We start from the raw sequence: 17,260 nt of genomic DNA on the forward strand, positions 1-17,260 counted from the left end.
GCGATGATTTTCAAACATCCCTTTTGCTAAAACAATGCAAACAGTGTGTGCAAATAAACAATGTCATAAGGGGCGGCAATTAATTTTCACTGAATTTTCCCAGGTTTTTTTTTTTTTTTCTGCGTCAATTTGTAAGACGGATTTGATAGATCAAAACAAGACCCCAACCCCCTCACACACAAACAAACTCACCTTTCTAGAAATGACCGGTCTGTTTATGCCTGTAATTGGCTTGGCTTGATGTTTTCAATACAAGGAGGAACAAAAGGCCGTTTTGGTGAAATAAGTAGCCTGGGATAACAGTAGCCATCAGGGTGACAGGCAGGGCAGGAGGTCAGCAGACTGCAGAGCATGTTCAGTGGGGCGCTGGGTAATAGAGGACACTGGGGACACTCCAGCCCAGTCGGCCATGAGAGAGAGAGAGTCTGCGTTTTAATAAGACAGACACACACTGAGGTATCAGCAAGAAAAATACACGAAAAAAGAAACAATTTAAGAATGAAATCAATTACTAACAGCCATGTATTTCATAGCTATTATGGGTGCAGCTATGTGTTTGTGTCCAGACAGCTGTTAGGGGGTCAGTCAGTTTTTCCCTCCACACACAGGAATTAGTTTGAAAGTGAAATTTTTGCATATAATTATATGTCTTTAATGATTGATGTGTTTTAATTTCTTGAAAGTAGCTTTATTTCAGATATTTTCAGCATATGTGTCATAATAAATAATAATAATAATACAAACAAGCAAGCAAACTGCTTTATAGCTGACTATCACTCAAAAAAAATTATATAATACTGATTTCAGTAAACTTAATTATGTAAAGTTAACTCAAATTTACATGCTTGACTTTGATTTAATCTAAGTTCACTTATTTTAAACATTTCTATTGTCACCTTTAACCAATACAAATAATCCAGCTTCATTGATGAGTTCATTCAGCAAATACATTTCTCTACAACTTTTTGCAAGAAGAATAAAAATCTATAAAAAAGATTACAATTATTGAATTATTTTATGAAAAAAATATGATGATCTCAAATTGATCATCTTAATAAAATTACCTAAATCAACATTTTATTTCAACATTTGCTCTCCTTTTCAGCCCTCTGCAAAGCATGATGGGAAGAGGAAATCCACTTCCTAGTTTCACAATTTAAATCATTTATGTTCTCCCAACTCAAATGAATTAAATGAAGTGGTTGTGAAGAATTGTTTTTGATTAATGTAATTTACTTAAATCATCAAATATTAGCTTTGTCCTAATTGAAGCATGTTATTTTAAAATAAAAAGTCAGTTTCAAGTCAGTTTAACAAAATGCAATTGTTTAAATGGAAAACAATGTTTTTTTTTGTTTTTGTTTTTTAACTGAACAGTGATGGAGATTTTTTTCTCTTGTTTTTTGAGTGTACTGTTAACTTACTTAAATATTGCAATATTTAAATATTATGAAATATATGAACTATTTATAGTTCCTATAACTATTTGAGTGAATAAGAATTTCATTTTCAAAGTAATTATTAATGACAGTACCGAGCCAGCAATACCACCTCACGCGCCTTTTCTTCACGTGCACAACCAATCCAAATCAGGTAAATGCAATTGTGTTGTTGGTGTGATATAGTTGAGAGTGAGATATAGTTATTGTGTGTCTCAATGTTTTTCCTTTTCCCTTTTCCTCCATTTTGATACCATTGATTAGACAAGGAGAAAAAGGAGAGATAGAGAAAGAGAGAGAGGTGAAGATGCCGACATTCTATCACGGCAGACACATATTGACTGGCAGTCTGAAACTAGTCACTCACTCATCAGGGCTGGCTGGCCTGATTGAGTTGCCAGGAGCGCGTAAATGAGGCCTCCATCCACTGCGCTTTGAAATGAACTGCAATCTTTTTCAGGCCTTGTTGTTTGGGCAGCTGAGAGAAGGAAAGAGAGGGGGATGGAGATAGATTTAAAACCCTAGAGGAGGGAAAAGAATAAGTTTATTGAAAGAAGGGGATGAGAGGAGAAAAAGGTGTGCAATAATGAGCCGTTCTGAAATGGTGGAGCTGTTGTGCTTTGGGTTGTTGGTGTGAATGGATTCTTCATGACTGGGACAAAGGAAACTAGTAACTGGAAAAAAGATTATGTATAAAAGTGTTATTTTGAATGAGGTATTCAGACCGAGGAGTCTCGCTAAATCTGTTTTTCCTTGCCTGTCACTTAATGTCAGATTCATAATGTGTCAAATATGTATTTTAAAACAAATCTAGCATTCGCTTCAAAGAATGAATGAGCTGAAACTACAGGACGTTTTCAAACTGATTTTCAGTTCCATCTATTTATTTTCTGCAACAGTCAGAAATGAGAAAATCTCATGATTAAATAATGATATTTTGCATATCATACATATATTAAATGGATTTGCCATCTTTCTTCTGTCGGGACATAGTAGTGATGATTATTTTAACAACATATATATCTTAAGCTAATTTTTCATTTGCAGTAGTTATGATTTGAAGACATAGTTTTAATGATTGTAATAATATAAGATAAAGATAATGTCGCCATTTTGCTAAAATACAGAAGCTTTTACATTAAGAACATTAATAATCAGTTTTATTTTCTACCTTTTCTACTGAAAAAATAAATATAACTTGGATACCTAGTGTTTTCATAATAGTGATTAGATGACTATAAAATCAAACAGTTACATGCATTCAACCATTAGATAGAAAACGCTATAGATGTTTATTTTATGTGTATTTCTCCCTTTCAGGCTTCTATTACTGTTTCCTGGCTGTTAGCCATAAATGAGTCACCATAATCTGCTTTCTCTCAGGTCCTGGACTTAGCCTTCACATTTTACTTTTCATAACCTCACTAACACTGGCCCAGACCTCAGTTAGTGCAGCTAACAGGGGTGGACAAAGGTTAGTGTTCGCAGTGTTTACCAAAGGCTTCTGAGTGTGTAATGTGTATGTGTCTTTATCTTTTCCCGTGTACTTTATTGGTTGGATATTTGCTTTATCAGTTTGCCCATTACTATTTGCATATAAGATTTATTCATTTATTTATTAAATGTGTTTAAAATAAGTGTCTTATGCCCACTAGGGCTGAATTTATGTCATAAACAATACAGTAAAATATGAATATTGTGAGATTTTATTACATTTTACAGTTATCCATTTTAATATACGTGCCATTTTATTTAAATATCATTCTATCATGACACCTCTTGGAAGATGTAGCATGCTAATGTTAATGTGTTTGGTCTTGGCGGAACAAATATGCTACGGTGATGAATTTCTGCTGATTGTGGTTATTGCCATTGTTGTAGATTATTGCTGCTGCAAAGCAAATACAGGAACTTGCTACTGCCAATACATATTTCAATATTGTGCTGTGAGTATTTAAGACATACTGCTGCTGCACAAATAACATATACAATAACCCTTAGTTAAACAGGTGGAGCTGGAAAGGTGGAGGGTTTCAGAGGAACTCAAAGCATGGCGCAAACCACTCTAGTCAACTGTAACTCATTTCCTGTGTATCAGCTTGTGGTTCATGTAGTTTAGCAGTGAAAATCAATAAATTGTGTTAAGGACCCATCAACCTGCACCATCTAGAGTTACTTATTTTTAATTATAATTATAATATAATTGTAATAGAACTAATACAATCTCAGACAGAAAAAAAAAAAAAATCGGACATGGATGGAACCACGTAAAATAAAATAAAAAAAATCACTCAATAGTGATACATCTTTTTTTATTAAACACACTCACACACACCCCAATACCACACACATGTTTTATCAGAGGAGGTGGTTTTGTTTGTTTAAAAAATAATTGTGTTTATCTGCACATTTAGGTGCATTTCTTAAGAAATTAGTTTGTTTTGTACATTTTGTCAGAAAGAGCAGATCTGTCTCACTTTCATCACAGTCCGGTCACAACCGTTCTTCCTGTGTCTGTCCGTCTCTCTCTCTCTCATTTGCTCAACTCGTGCTTACTGGAAATGCAAATACTGTGTGCAGTTAATTATAGTTAATGAAAGCTTGTTGGTGTATGAGATAGAAGAGCAGAGACGAAGAGGAGTTCACGCTGAGGCTAGATGTCAACTGGCTTGAACCAGAGGGTATCGCGCGATTTGTTTAAACCTGGAGAAACTCTCTCTGCTTGATTTGCCTTTGGGGTACATTTCTGATTCCTGCTTTTTTTTGTCCTTTTTAAAATATTGTTAATTGACTTAAGAGCTCATCAGTGTGCTTTGTCTTCATTAGGTTAATGAAAGGGCCCCTGTGTTTATCTTTTAACAGATAATCTAATCGCTTACTTCCTGTCTCTAAAGATCATTTCGACATGAGTCGCTCAGAGTGAAATGGTTTTTAATTTGCGGGACGTGCGGTGACTTATGCAAGGTGTGTGTTGAGATGTGACTGATAGCAACACTTCCTGGGTTCTGTGTTAGTATGTAGGGGGTAAAGGGTTGGGATAAACACACTGACTCCAGGGCATTGGAGTATGTTTTCCAAACGGGCGGTCCATAGGGCAAACTAACTGTGCTGTAATGTGAACAGTAGGGTGTTGATGGAGGGGCCTCGGAAAGAGTGAGGTGAAGCTCAGAGGGGGCCGTAAACCCTGAAAGCAGGGGAAAACATGGATTTGTCTGGCCGTGTTTTAAAAAAGCCACTGACTGCACTATAAATCAGCTGTGCTTGTGAAATGTCCGTGACATTGGCCTTCACCCCTGGGCCCTATAGAAATCAGAACAGCAGTAAAACTAAAATACCTACACACTGTCCACCGAAACCCTTCTGCAAACACACACACACACACACACACACATATACATTGTCTCAACATCCAGTAGAATTAAACACCACGCATAACACCATAACCTCTGCTTAAATTGATAGTGCACTCAAAAGATAAGCATTCTGTCATATTTATCTTTCCTCATGTTGTCCCAAACCTGATCTGGCACATCTGGATTACAGTCATATTGTACAGAACATGGTTTTAGTCATTCAAAGAAGTACCCTACTTAGAAAGTATGTGATTTCGAACAACGGACTCAAAACGTTTTGTCGCAACTTTAGGCTCATTGGAAATACATACCTCTAAATACATTTTTGCAAAATGGGAAAACAAAAACGTACCTATGCATACCAATAGCTGCGGTTTCCAGTTATAAAACACTAAAGGCAGTAAAACTCAGACAACTTTTATTCCTTTTCACACAAAGTATGATTTACAGGTCAATGGTTTTGATTATTAAAGCTTAGCTTTGGCACAGTTACTTGAGGAATATTCATGTTACATTCCTGCAAACTTTACTACAATATAAGAAAGTTCAAGTTACGTGAACAAAGAACAGCTTTGCCAGGTTTTGGGTTAGGTTCGGTGTAGGGGATATTTCCAACACAATAGAGGAAATAGTAATAGCTATAGATATTTCCAACTCCTAGCAGCACTCCTCGGATGTTTGAATTAGGAACCACTGCAATACGTACCTGAAGCAACATAATAAAAACACAGCAATAAGTGTCTATATAAACATAAGTATGTGCCAGGGTCACGCATTGAACCCGCATTTTAGCTCCACTCATTGGATATTTGAAATGGCCTCATATCGTGCAGTAAGGTACTTAATAACAGCATTCCCTAAATGTATTTAGAGGCACATATTAATTAGTTTAATTGAAAAACTGTAAGAGAATGCATGTTTAAAATTGAGTAAATTTTAAAATGTTAATCTCTGGTTTAACATTTGCTCCATTTAGGACTCATTAACAATCTAAAGAGCGCTGTTGATCAACAGCCGACATCAGCACAGCCTTTAACTTGAGAAACTAACTGTCACACGTCCTCATGTTCCTGTTTTGATGCGTGCACATTTCTGACGGCTTGTACCGGTGTATTTGAGCTGTCGGACATTTGCAACTTCAGCTCCCATTAACAACTGAATTAACATGTGAAAGACAAAGCGATTCTGACATCACAGACTTGATTAAGAAGTTAGGAAAAAACTGGCATATGCCCAGAACACTCTGACACTTGTCACCTGACTACCAGTCATTCAGATTGTCCATATCTATCTGTCTGTCTGTCTGTCTATCTATCTATCTATCTATCTATCTATCTATCTATCTATCTATCTATCTACCTATCTACCTATCATCTTAAACAATTGTTTTACTTATTTATTTCCAAAATTGTCTGGTTGCAGATAAAATTGCTAAACTGAATTGAATGAATGGTCATGCTATTAATTATTTTGAAAAATTTAAGTGATAATGACCCCTTTATATTTCAGAGGAATGCAACCTGCACTGACCTGGCCTGTACAACGTTTGGCAGAGAGAACCGCACGCTTTTGGCTGATGCCCCTCTAGAGGCCTGTAACATGTGAGGTTTTACGGGGCAGCCTGTAAAGTGTGACGTGGCTCTTAAAGTAAATCAACTTCCATTTGCACTTCTCCCTCGCTCTCATTCTCTCTTTTTCTCAGACACACATGCCAGACACTTTCCTCACAGGAGTACTTCTGAGGTCAGTTAAGCTTGGCCACTGTTTGATTCTATAACCACGTCACATGAACAGCCCCCTTGTCCTTTCTATTTCCTCCCTCAGATGCTGTCCATCCACCCCGCATCTGTCCTCCAAGTAGCCCGAGACAAGTGGACACATCCAATAAATCACTTGACTGAAACTCTTCTTTAAGTCTAGATCTCAACTCCAAACTAAATACAAACACTTACTTTCTCTCTCTCTCTCTCTCTCTCTCTCTCTCTCCTTTTACCCCATGCTTCTTTTCCTGCTGAAGTCACTTAAAAGAAGGATCGCAGTGGGAGACATAATGTGCAGGAGTAATAAGGTGATCCCGGGTGAGGTCACGGCTCAGGCACTCTCCGTGCTCTGCTGCTTGGGCTCTGGGCTCTATGCGAGTTAATGGCCTGTGGTCAGTGAGCCAGAGGGCCCATAAAGACCCCTGCACTTCGGTCTCGCACCCCTCTGCCACCATAGACACAGCTGATCCCATCCAGATAACTACACTAACTGCACACAATCTCCTCTGTGGATTTCTCACAGTGAGCAGCAGTAAATCAAGCAGCACTTATCAGCTCATTTCACGTGCCCTTCAAGTTTGATCACGATCTGCGCACCTGTGTGTCAAAAAGCGCACGCACATTAGCGCATTATGACACTCGGTGTATTATTAACTCTGCTGAATGCAGGCAGTGGAAGGCTTTAAACATTCTAATGAATTAGGAGTACTGATTTACCACTACTACTGTTTCAGCGTAAAATATAATATATATATATATATATATATATATATATATATATATATATATATATATATATATATATATATATATATATATATGCGTGTGTACAGTGTATATGTATCATGTTTATATATATATATAAAAACACAAACATGCATGTTTATTACAGAAAAATCTCATGTTTATATATTGAATGTATGTATTTATAATCTAAATAATATAATGGATAATAGATAAATTAGCAGCTATTAGCAGCAGTAGTATTTAAATTGTTATTAATTATGGGAAGACTAGTAATACTACCACCTAGAACTAAAAGTTAATAAAAAGTTACACTGAAACTGAAAAGTGTGTTTGGGTTGCAAAAGGCCAAATTGTAAATGTAAAATTTTTTAAAAAAGGTCTTGAATTTAGCTGATTATGGAGACATTATCTCAATGTGGTGTTCTTGGAGGGAGGGAGGAAGGAGTGTCCGTTAATGGCTGTGTGTGTGGGGGGGTGGGGGGTAATGAGGCTGTGCAGGGGAGGTGTGAGAGCGGCACGGCAGAGGAACAGTGGGGTGTAGCTAACACTTCAGCATTTACAGTGATTACATGTGAACCCCTGTCACACAACATGAGCGCCCTCAGGGTACCGAATTAAAACGCCACTGTTTTTGCTTTACATTTCTTGCCATTTCCTAGCCGTCCCGTGCTTTAAATTTGCTTTCATTTTCTGTACTACTTCTTGTCTTTTGGTCAACACTGGCATATTTAGTTTGCTTCATTTAGTTTTCCTGTCAGCCGTCATCAGCGGTGCATTAACAACTTAACTCAAATTAGCATGCTTGCACTCACAAACATGCCAGGGAGTCCACCATTCACGCAGCTACTTAAAAAAAAAAAAAGAATACTAAAACACAAAAATAGAAAATTTGAAAAATTAAAAAATAGAAAAGTGAAAAATAGAAATTAAAATACATTTATTTATTGTTTGTGTCAAGGCAAAATTAACACCATAAATATTATTATTATTATTAGTAGTAGTATTTTTTGTATTTTGACCAACAATGTAAGTAAGTTCATCAGAGCAGATGCAAAAAAAAACCCCTAATGCATCTTGACTTTCATATTTTCATTTTGGTCGTTTAATGCAAGGAATATTCTGCTTATGGAGGGAAGTGGAATATTATGGGATTTTGGAGTGAACAAAAAGCCCTCTGGCATTCTAGATAAACCTCATATGATAAAATTTCCACTGCTCAAGTTAATAAAGTTACCGGCCAACTGGCCAGTTTTATTTACTCACCAAAGTCAATTGTTACTCACATTCAGCTCTCGGGGAGTATTAATTTTAGACCCTAGTGATAAAAAAAGTACGCAAGATCCCAGGAATCGCTCTTTCCTGGTTTATTTGTTAGTTTTCAGCAAGAAACAAAAATCCACTTCCAACCGACAGCCCCAACCCCCCACCTCCGCGCACGTGCACACGCAAACACTTAAAAACCCTGACAAAGGCATCGCAAACAACATGTAGCGCCTTAGGTATCAGCGATTCTACTAAAATAAACCACAGCAACAGCGACTTAGAGAGTAGACAGGTGAATTTAGCCCCATAAAACCTTTACTAATAGAGTTTACTCTCATTTACAGGCCCAAAACAATTCAATTGTCAGCAGGGCTCGACAACTTCCACAGTCAGAGCTGAATGAGGAGCAACAGTAATGCTTCTAATGCAGACTGGTCCGGTTCACTCCCTCCTGAGGGCCACTGCTATAATAACAGACCTGATATTGCATTCAGGCTCTAGTGACACAAGCCATTTAGATTACTCACACAGAACTCCTCTCTGGGTCTCTGCTTTAAATGAAAGAGGATATGAATGGAGAGTCTAGGAGCTACAGTCAACCGTTTGAATAAATCTTAAGGACATGCAGTCAAAACAAGAGACGATGAGGGCTGTGAAAAATACATATGCGGTGTATGTATGTTTAGTGGGTTCATTTCAAGCTTTTGTGCCCTCGGCAATGGGTGTTTCAGTGGAAACGCCATTAAACTGGACTGGATTTGCTGGTTATGTTATTATTGCTATAGTATCAGTATAACCAAACTGGATTACTGAGGCCTGTACTTGAAAAGGCAGAATGCCTTAAGTTTAGTTTTTTTCTATCAGAGCACTGCAGTGCTTTTTTCAGAGGTGTCTGAATGAATATATGTTTAAATATATATCCCCATATGCCTTGATTTATTGCTGACTCTCAACTATTGAGTTTCCTAGAGACAGCCATTACATTTTAGCATGATCTTTCACAATATACCCAGGGTATAAAATAAGATACGTGTTTGTAATGAAACAGTTATTTTGCTATTATTATTATTATTATTATTATTATTATTATTATTATTATTGTTGTTGTTATTAATTTAGCATTTTTGTTACAACCTACAGCATTATATGACAGAGGTCTCCTTTCTTTAGCAATTAAAAATATATATAATAAAAATAATAAGAATAAAACGTTCAGATGTAAACAGAGCTGTTGAAAAAAAACTATTTTCTATTTTAATATATTTTAAAATGGAATTTGTTCAATTGTCCATTACTTCAGTCTTCTGTCACATGATCCTTTAGAAATAACTCGATATGCCAGTTTGATGAAGAAACATTTTATTATATTAATGTTGAATTAATATAATAAACCCACTGTGCATTTTTATATATTTTAATACAATTTTATTTGGTGCTTAATGAGTTAATTTTGCATCTTGAATATGTTCATTTTAAGCCCATTATTTGTCTTCTGTGTCCCATCAGCTTACTGTATGCTACCAAGCATTTTGTATGCCATCATAGTCTTCATAATTCTTTTTTTTTTTTTTTTGAATCGGCAGCAAACTATCACTTTGACTGATCTTGCCTTTCATCATGGGGGTCTTAATTGTTGATCTTCATTGAACATGATCAGTGCGCATCGACATGTCATCTCTGGATTAAGTGATGCTGTCAGCTTGTGGCAAAAAGAAAACAATACATCCATGCAGACATGGCTCCATCGACCTGCCCCTTCTCTCGCTTTCTCTCCTTCTTTTTCTCACTTGTTCAAGCTCCTTAGACATTCAGCCCTTGCACTTCATCACTGTAAATCTGCGATTGATCTGAACCAATCAAACGGCAAATTGTAAAACTTAACCTCCTTACCTTTAGTGTTCTTAAGCTGTCCTATAACCTCCGCTCTCCGTTTTCAGCGGTTTTCTGTAAAGCAAGCATGAATATACTTAAGGCTGCAGTAAAATCAAATAACTTCTAATCTGATTTATTTGTTTGGCCTATATGTGAATTATTTGTTAAATAAAAGGAACAACCAGTATGATTTAGGTAATCAGCAAACAAAACAAAAAAAAAAAAACAGGAAGTGAGGAACTTAAGCACATATAGTGATGAACCAAATAACAAACAGCTGTCATGATAAATGTATGTCTGTGGAAACTGATGAGTGAACAAAGCAAACAAGAACTAAAAGAAACAATAAAAGTCATGGGAAACGGTTTTTGATGCTATTGTCTGGAAACAAAAAAAACAAGATAGTCACCAGATATGAGATATAAGACACAATAATTTGTAATGAGTAATTTAATTAATATTTATATAATTGCATCCAAAAAGCTTTTCTACTCAGTAGACTCTAAAAGTTTAAGCTTTTCGAAATATGAGCATGTTGCTCCCATTTTCTTTTTATCTGTTTCAGCCACATCCTCTGTTCCACACAAAAACACCTCCATCTTCAACAGAATGGCTATAATCACTTTCTTAACACCGCCGCCTCCCCTGCCCCTCCAGTGAGAGATATCCTTGAGCCTCACCTCCATCTCTTTGCCAGGTCAGGCAGTGATAGTACTGATAGTGAGCTATAGTTTAGGTCCAGATCTGCTATCTTGGCCTTGAATGATGGAACAAAGCGAATGGGGAGGTGTTTATTGTCACCCAGATGGTCCACAATGCGGCCGGTTTGCGCAAGGCCCCTCTGTGGCTTCCTCCTCCCACCACCAATATAATTCATGGGGTGGCACCATTGTGTGGGTGACTGATAAGGCCTTCACTTTGGACCGTTCTGGTCACTTGTCTCAAGGAGACTCCAAAGAAACTTCACTCAGTACAAATGGTGGTGGAAAAGTGCTTTGCTCACTCTCTCTCTCTTTTTCGCTCTCTCTCTCTTTCCTCCGAGGACTGGAAAGCTTTTATGCTACTAAACCTTCAAAGAGAAAACTACAGTATTAGCAAATATTCAAGTGGGGCTTTGACCTCCCGGGTCATTTCACTGTATGAACTTCAACTTCATGTGCTGTACAAGGGGAAATCTGAAACCGTTTATAATCAACTAACTATTTACACTGTCTGAAACAAATGTGGAATTTTTTTTTTCCTTTAGGGCAATGATTCCTAACTAGGGGGCTGGGGCCCAGTAGGGTCCCTCAGCAAACTTCAAGGGGGCCGCAGGAGGACTTTAAGGTATGTAAACATCTAAAAAGTATTTAAATTCATAGTATTTAAGATCTAAATGAGTGTAGGTGAGGAACAGATCCTCCATAATGAATGGGTGCAGTGAGAATGACAGCTGAAATATAGTTTAATGAATTAACAACTTGTGAAGTAAAAGGTGCATTTGTATCTTTTTAACTTCAAATCATTGCTTCAGTCAAAAATACCACTACCGCTTATTCATTTGAATCAGGAGAGAAATAGAAAAAAATAAATAAATAAATAAAATCAAGTAATGCTTACAAGTTAAATCTAGTGAATAAGTGCAAATAAGTGCCTCATTGGCAGAGGCTATTTACACTAACTCCACCCACCAACGTGTGATTGGGATAGTCATCATTACAAAAAGATGGCTGCTTGCTGTCTGTTACAGTGGTGCAGATGATAAAGCTTATGGTAATTTGGTGTGATTGACATTTATACTCAAAGTTTCTGCTTTATGATGTACTTCAATACTGAAGTGCAAATAATCGACAGTAGTATAAATAGTAGTATAAATTCTTTTTGTAGTTAAATCATGCTGCTATTTTCAATTAGTGTAAACAGAATCCATTAGCATTTAAAAAAAATATGATAAAAATAAATTTGAACCACCAATTTTTTTTGGTGAACTAGTCCTAATAGCTCAGTACAGTGTCCAGTATCTCGTTTCTAAACTGTTTGTGCTACAAACAGAATACAACAGTGACTTTGGGAGGAGATTTTTATTTGTCAGTAATCAACCCCAAGAAAGTTTTGGATTAACAAACACCAAAAATGTTCTGCTGCAAAGACAGAAACATATTTTTGAAAGTCTACCACAACAGTTATTTATGAAACAATTTGGGTCAAACTTCTGAGCATAGATCCTGTTTCGGATCTGCATGGACAAACATTTATGGCTCCTCATTCATGTTACAATCACAAGAAGAACAGTAAACAAATAAATCCCAAAAGTTTTTCTTGTCTGTTTCTGTTCTTAATACGGAGTTGTTTTGCTCTGCTTTGCTCCATCGATCTGCCCCTGACAAATTTTGATTCAATGCTCATATTTTTCCATCTAAGTAAATGTCCAACAAAACACTTGACGAATGGACTCACTGGTTTATCGAGTAAATAATGAAAAGATCATTTGGTAGACTGGATGTCGCGAGCGGGACCAGTCAGTGGGGAACTACAGAATGAGCTACGTGGTTCTGAAAGCCAACAGGAATTGTTTTCCTTTTCACTTTCCCTTTCAAACAGCATTTCATCCAAGAAAGTCCATACGTGTCAGCCAATCGATGTCACAGAGCATAATCAGAATGTCAAATATCTTAAGTGCTCTGATATTTTCGTGAAAACTTTCCCTGGCAGAGCTGCACATTGATTAGCGTCAAACTGAAGTTAAGAAGACACTGTCTGGCACATTTTAAAAATGTCTGGGAGTAGTTTTTTTTTAATCAAATGAGGACTGTCATTAAATATGAACATAACAGTGTGTGACCACTCCCATGTGTCAGGAAGATATTGATCTGACACATAGGAAATGTGTGCGTGTTCAGGTTTCCCACATCTGTTCTTTGTCAGGATATCTGTGATAGGCCTTATGGTCTCAAGAGGCCCTTTGGTTCAACATGGAAAAAGCATTACTGCATTGCAAGTGGTTCGGTAATCCACTCCAGTAATTACAAGAAGCAAAGCAGCTTGCAAGTGTGTGCATGTCGTGACCTTGTGCTCAGAAGTGACTTGTGGTGGATTTGTAAAATATTAAACGTACAGTTCACCCAAAAGATTGATTGATTGATTGATTTCAATTTTATTTAATTGTATCTTCCTGCAGAGAAAGCCAATGGGGTTAAGTTTTATTTTGGATACTATTGTTGTATGGTCAAAAGCAGTTTAAACATTTTTTCAGTTTAAACATCAAACACAATTTTCATCTATAAAATGGAGAAAAATGCCTTTTGCTGTTGTACTCGTAGATATATTAGTGCAGAAAAGGCCTAGACAGTTTTTTTTTGTGTCTGACCTTATTGAATATGCATTTTTAGGAGTTTCCTTCTAATACTCAAAATTTATGGGTGAAGACTAATCAAATGAATCATGCAACACTTTTGTGCTGGTTACTTGCATTTGCGCCATTATTTAAAGCTGAAAAAAAGTCTTAAGCTATTTTGCACTTCAAATGGCTGCAGATATTGTTGCATATCATTTGTCAAGCCATGTTAAGTTAAGATGTTACGTCTGTGTTCTTTGATTTATGCAATGTTAGTAAATCACCCATAGAAATTTCCTCTCCCATTTGTGCTGTTTAGAAATTGCGCTCTCGAGCCAATTTACCCTGTTTAGTAAAACTAGTCCCATAAGTGTACCTCCAAGTATGAAATGACATGGGTGTAAGTAAATGATAAATGTTATTTTTAGTTGTACTATCACTTTAAGACCTTAATGAATGCAAAATCTGAGCTTCTGTCTGCCGTTTTTGAATATTAGAAAAAATATATATTACTTACTATTCTGTTTTGTTTTGTGGTTGCACGGACGATATAATGTTGTGTTAACATGCACTGGTCTCCAATCGAATCAACATGGCCATTCAGCATAACTAGCCAAGAGAAAGAAATCTTTTCTGTGAGAATGGCCTTATACTGTGGATGACTGCTGCTGCCTATCGAAGCAGCATCTTTATTCGGTCGGAAAATGAATCCTCAAGGAACATGGCCAAAGCTCTTTATTGTGTATGCAGTGTGTGGCCAGGTTCAAATTGGCAATCAATTATCCAATTAAGACTGACAGAAATGCACATCAGGAATTCCAGCCCATCCGTCCAGGCTCGCGATTGGAACACGATTAGAGGGACTTAATTAAACCCTAGGTGCAGGGTGTTTAAACATCGTTTGTGGGGCGTCAAAGGGGTTTTGAAATATAAAAACCGCTTACTTTAGATTCTCCACACATTCTTCTGTTAGGTCTGTGGAGGACAGTTCTCAGCTAAAAGGTGACGTGTGGTAACTAAAAGGTGATATGAGAGGGATCTGGCAACATTTTTGTCTTACAATGGCGGAGAGAGGTAGCTAATCAGGAAATGTTTTTTAAAATGTGTTTTAAAAAGACTTGTTTTTCCATTTGGGCTTCATAAAACAGGAAATGACATCACAGAAAGAGACGAGAAGACCATCATGACATGTCAATAAGTAAATATCAACATATTATAAATAGAAATGTTGATATTTGTCAGATTTGATGTGCACATTTAGATTAAATTTACATCCCTGACTTCCCAGAAAATATTTCTGAATTATTAACTGTTAAAACATTTTAGCTAAAAAAAGTGTACAAGTTAACTTTTTCCAACAAAACTTTTTACAATCATTAACTTTTTAACATTTTTTTTTTAAATGATACAGAAATATTTCCCAAATCATCATAAGTACAATTATAAATGCATTCTTAAATAGTGCACTTTTATCTGTTATCGACCCCTTGTAAAAAATAAATAAATAAATGTAAAAAATATATATATACGTACATGTATGTGTGTATGTATATGTTTTAAATGTGTAAATAAGGCTATGAATGTATGGAATAAGTTGATGGAACTGTTCTAGTCAATAAATAAATATGCATAATTAACAGTAATGCAATAAAAAGGCTGAAAAGTTGTTTGTGTAAATTGCTTTCAAAGCAGGATTAGAAGTGAAGGGTGTATTATGTTTCATATTGCTGAATAAATTGTGAGTGTAAATCAGATTTTGCCCCCATCCCAGCAGGAAAACAATGAATAAACATCATGACTTGAACGAGAAAACTTCAATATCACTGGCAACGCTACTGATGCTGAAGCAACACAATTTGCTGAGAACACTTCCCGCACAGCTCAGAGAAGACTTGAATAATTCAAGATCATCATCCATTATACCACACCCCACATTCGCCTGCCATTGGAAATGTTGAATATAATGTGTTGTGAAGCTTCAAGATTCTGTCGAATATATTCCTCCTGGCCAGCTTCTTGCCTTCCTTAGCTGCCCCGTTCGGTGCCTGCATTGATTTCCGCGCAGAATCTTCCACCTTATTCCTTACGTGTCAGTGGATGTGGAGTGAGAGCCACTGCATTTTAATTTTTGGGGGTTTGTGAATTAATCATTTCCCTGGATAGCTCGAGCTCAGCCTGGCCCTTTCAGGAGAACACCTTATCACAGCAAATAGGATTCAAAGGGAGAGGGGCAGCATAATCCACAGCTAATTGGATGAAATGGCTCTCTCCCCCTCTCTCTCACTGGCTGGCTGTCTGGCTCCTGTTCGCTCGGCTCCACAGGGACCAGGGAGCCACTGAAGAGGTTATTACAGCGTGTCTTGAGGGAGCATTAATACCTTACCCCTTGTTCAGACATGCAAATAATCTAATTCAAGGTCTAGCTAATTAACAACCCCACTCCAATCTGGATAAAGAGGTGCAATAACAAGCCCAGGACTTCTTTAGGGAGGCAAAATCACACCTGGTCCAGAACACCACAATTACATATGCCAATAAAATTCCGGTTTAAAGCAAAACCTTTGGTTAATATGCTGGAGGAGTCATATAATTATGTTTTATTAAAGTTTATAGGAATCCTTATTCATCTCCAATATTGTAAAACCAATACAGAATCGCCGAAAGCAATTCTACAATGATAGGTGTGGCCACCTGCACACCATCGGGGTTGTTGTTTTTTTTTTTAATTAATTAAATTGTATTTTATTTTAAATTTTGCAAATTTAGCTTTTGTTGGTTTTCAGTCTTTTATTTTCTTATTTAAATTTTATTTTTTGAATCAATATAATTTAAAAGTGTTTCATGTTTTCTGACAGTCTGGTGCAATTGCTATCTACACGTTTAAAAATGAATGCTTCACAAATAACTTTTAACATAACATTCATGGAACTTTTCTATTTCACAATAAGTTCTTTGTAGTGAAGGAAAAAAAAGACAATGTTCTTCACACTAAGAAAAAATTCTTTTAAAAAGCGTTTACTCAAAGGTTATTTGGGTAATTGGGGAAAACGGTTCTTCAATAAGGGCTTTCGCACAAGACAAATGTATTCACAGTTCCTATTATTGTCCTATTACTTGCTTTTTACCTTGATCTTAGTTATAGGAACATCTTTTGAGGGGACTAAATTCAGTCTCAAACGTCATGTCCACAGATCATTGGCTAAACGTCTTATGCATATGGCACACAAAAGTAACACAGCGTGATAAAAAACTCACATAAGTCTACATTAATTTGCCAAATGCATTTCACAAAAAAATTACAAGACATTTAGAAAAAGCCATGTAAACATACAATTTACATACACTTACTCCAACAGCGATATACTTAGCGATATACATATAATTTACCCACTGTTAGGCTGTAGTTCAGGCACTTCTCCATCCTCCAGTTGTTCAAATTATTGAATGCCGCACTTAAGTGACATTGCTGTTGGCCAGCTTAAATCAAAAATGTTGTTCTTAGAAAACCGCCCT

The 17,260-nt window shown here is 36.5% G+C and overlaps 1 long non-coding RNA gene across 2 annotated transcripts; it reads right to left on the minus strand.

Moving 5' to 3' along the window:
• Positions 1 to 212: 212 nt before the first annotated feature.
• LOC122351100 lies at positions 213 to 14,432 on the minus strand. Of its 2 annotated transcripts, none has more exons than XR_006251684.1 (4): positions 14,265 to 14,432; positions 10,453 to 10,506; positions 1,807 to 1,917; positions 213 to 425 (listed from the first exon to the last, which is right to left on the minus strand). It is a non-coding gene; the product is annotated as an uncharacterized LOC122351100 (long non-coding RNA). The 2 variants fall into 2 exon arrangements; XR_006251683.1 differs by having other exon boundaries at positions 1,807 to 1,960.
• Positions 14,433 to 17,260: the final 2,828 nt, after the last annotated feature.

The sequence above is a fragment of the Puntigrus tetrazona genome, chromosome 8 (assembly GCF_018831695.1).
Source record: "Puntigrus tetrazona isolate hp1 chromosome 8, ASM1883169v1, whole genome shotgun sequence".
In the NCBI taxonomy this organism is placed as follows: Eukaryota; Metazoa; Chordata; class Actinopteri; order Cypriniformes; family Cyprinidae; genus Puntigrus; species Puntigrus tetrazona.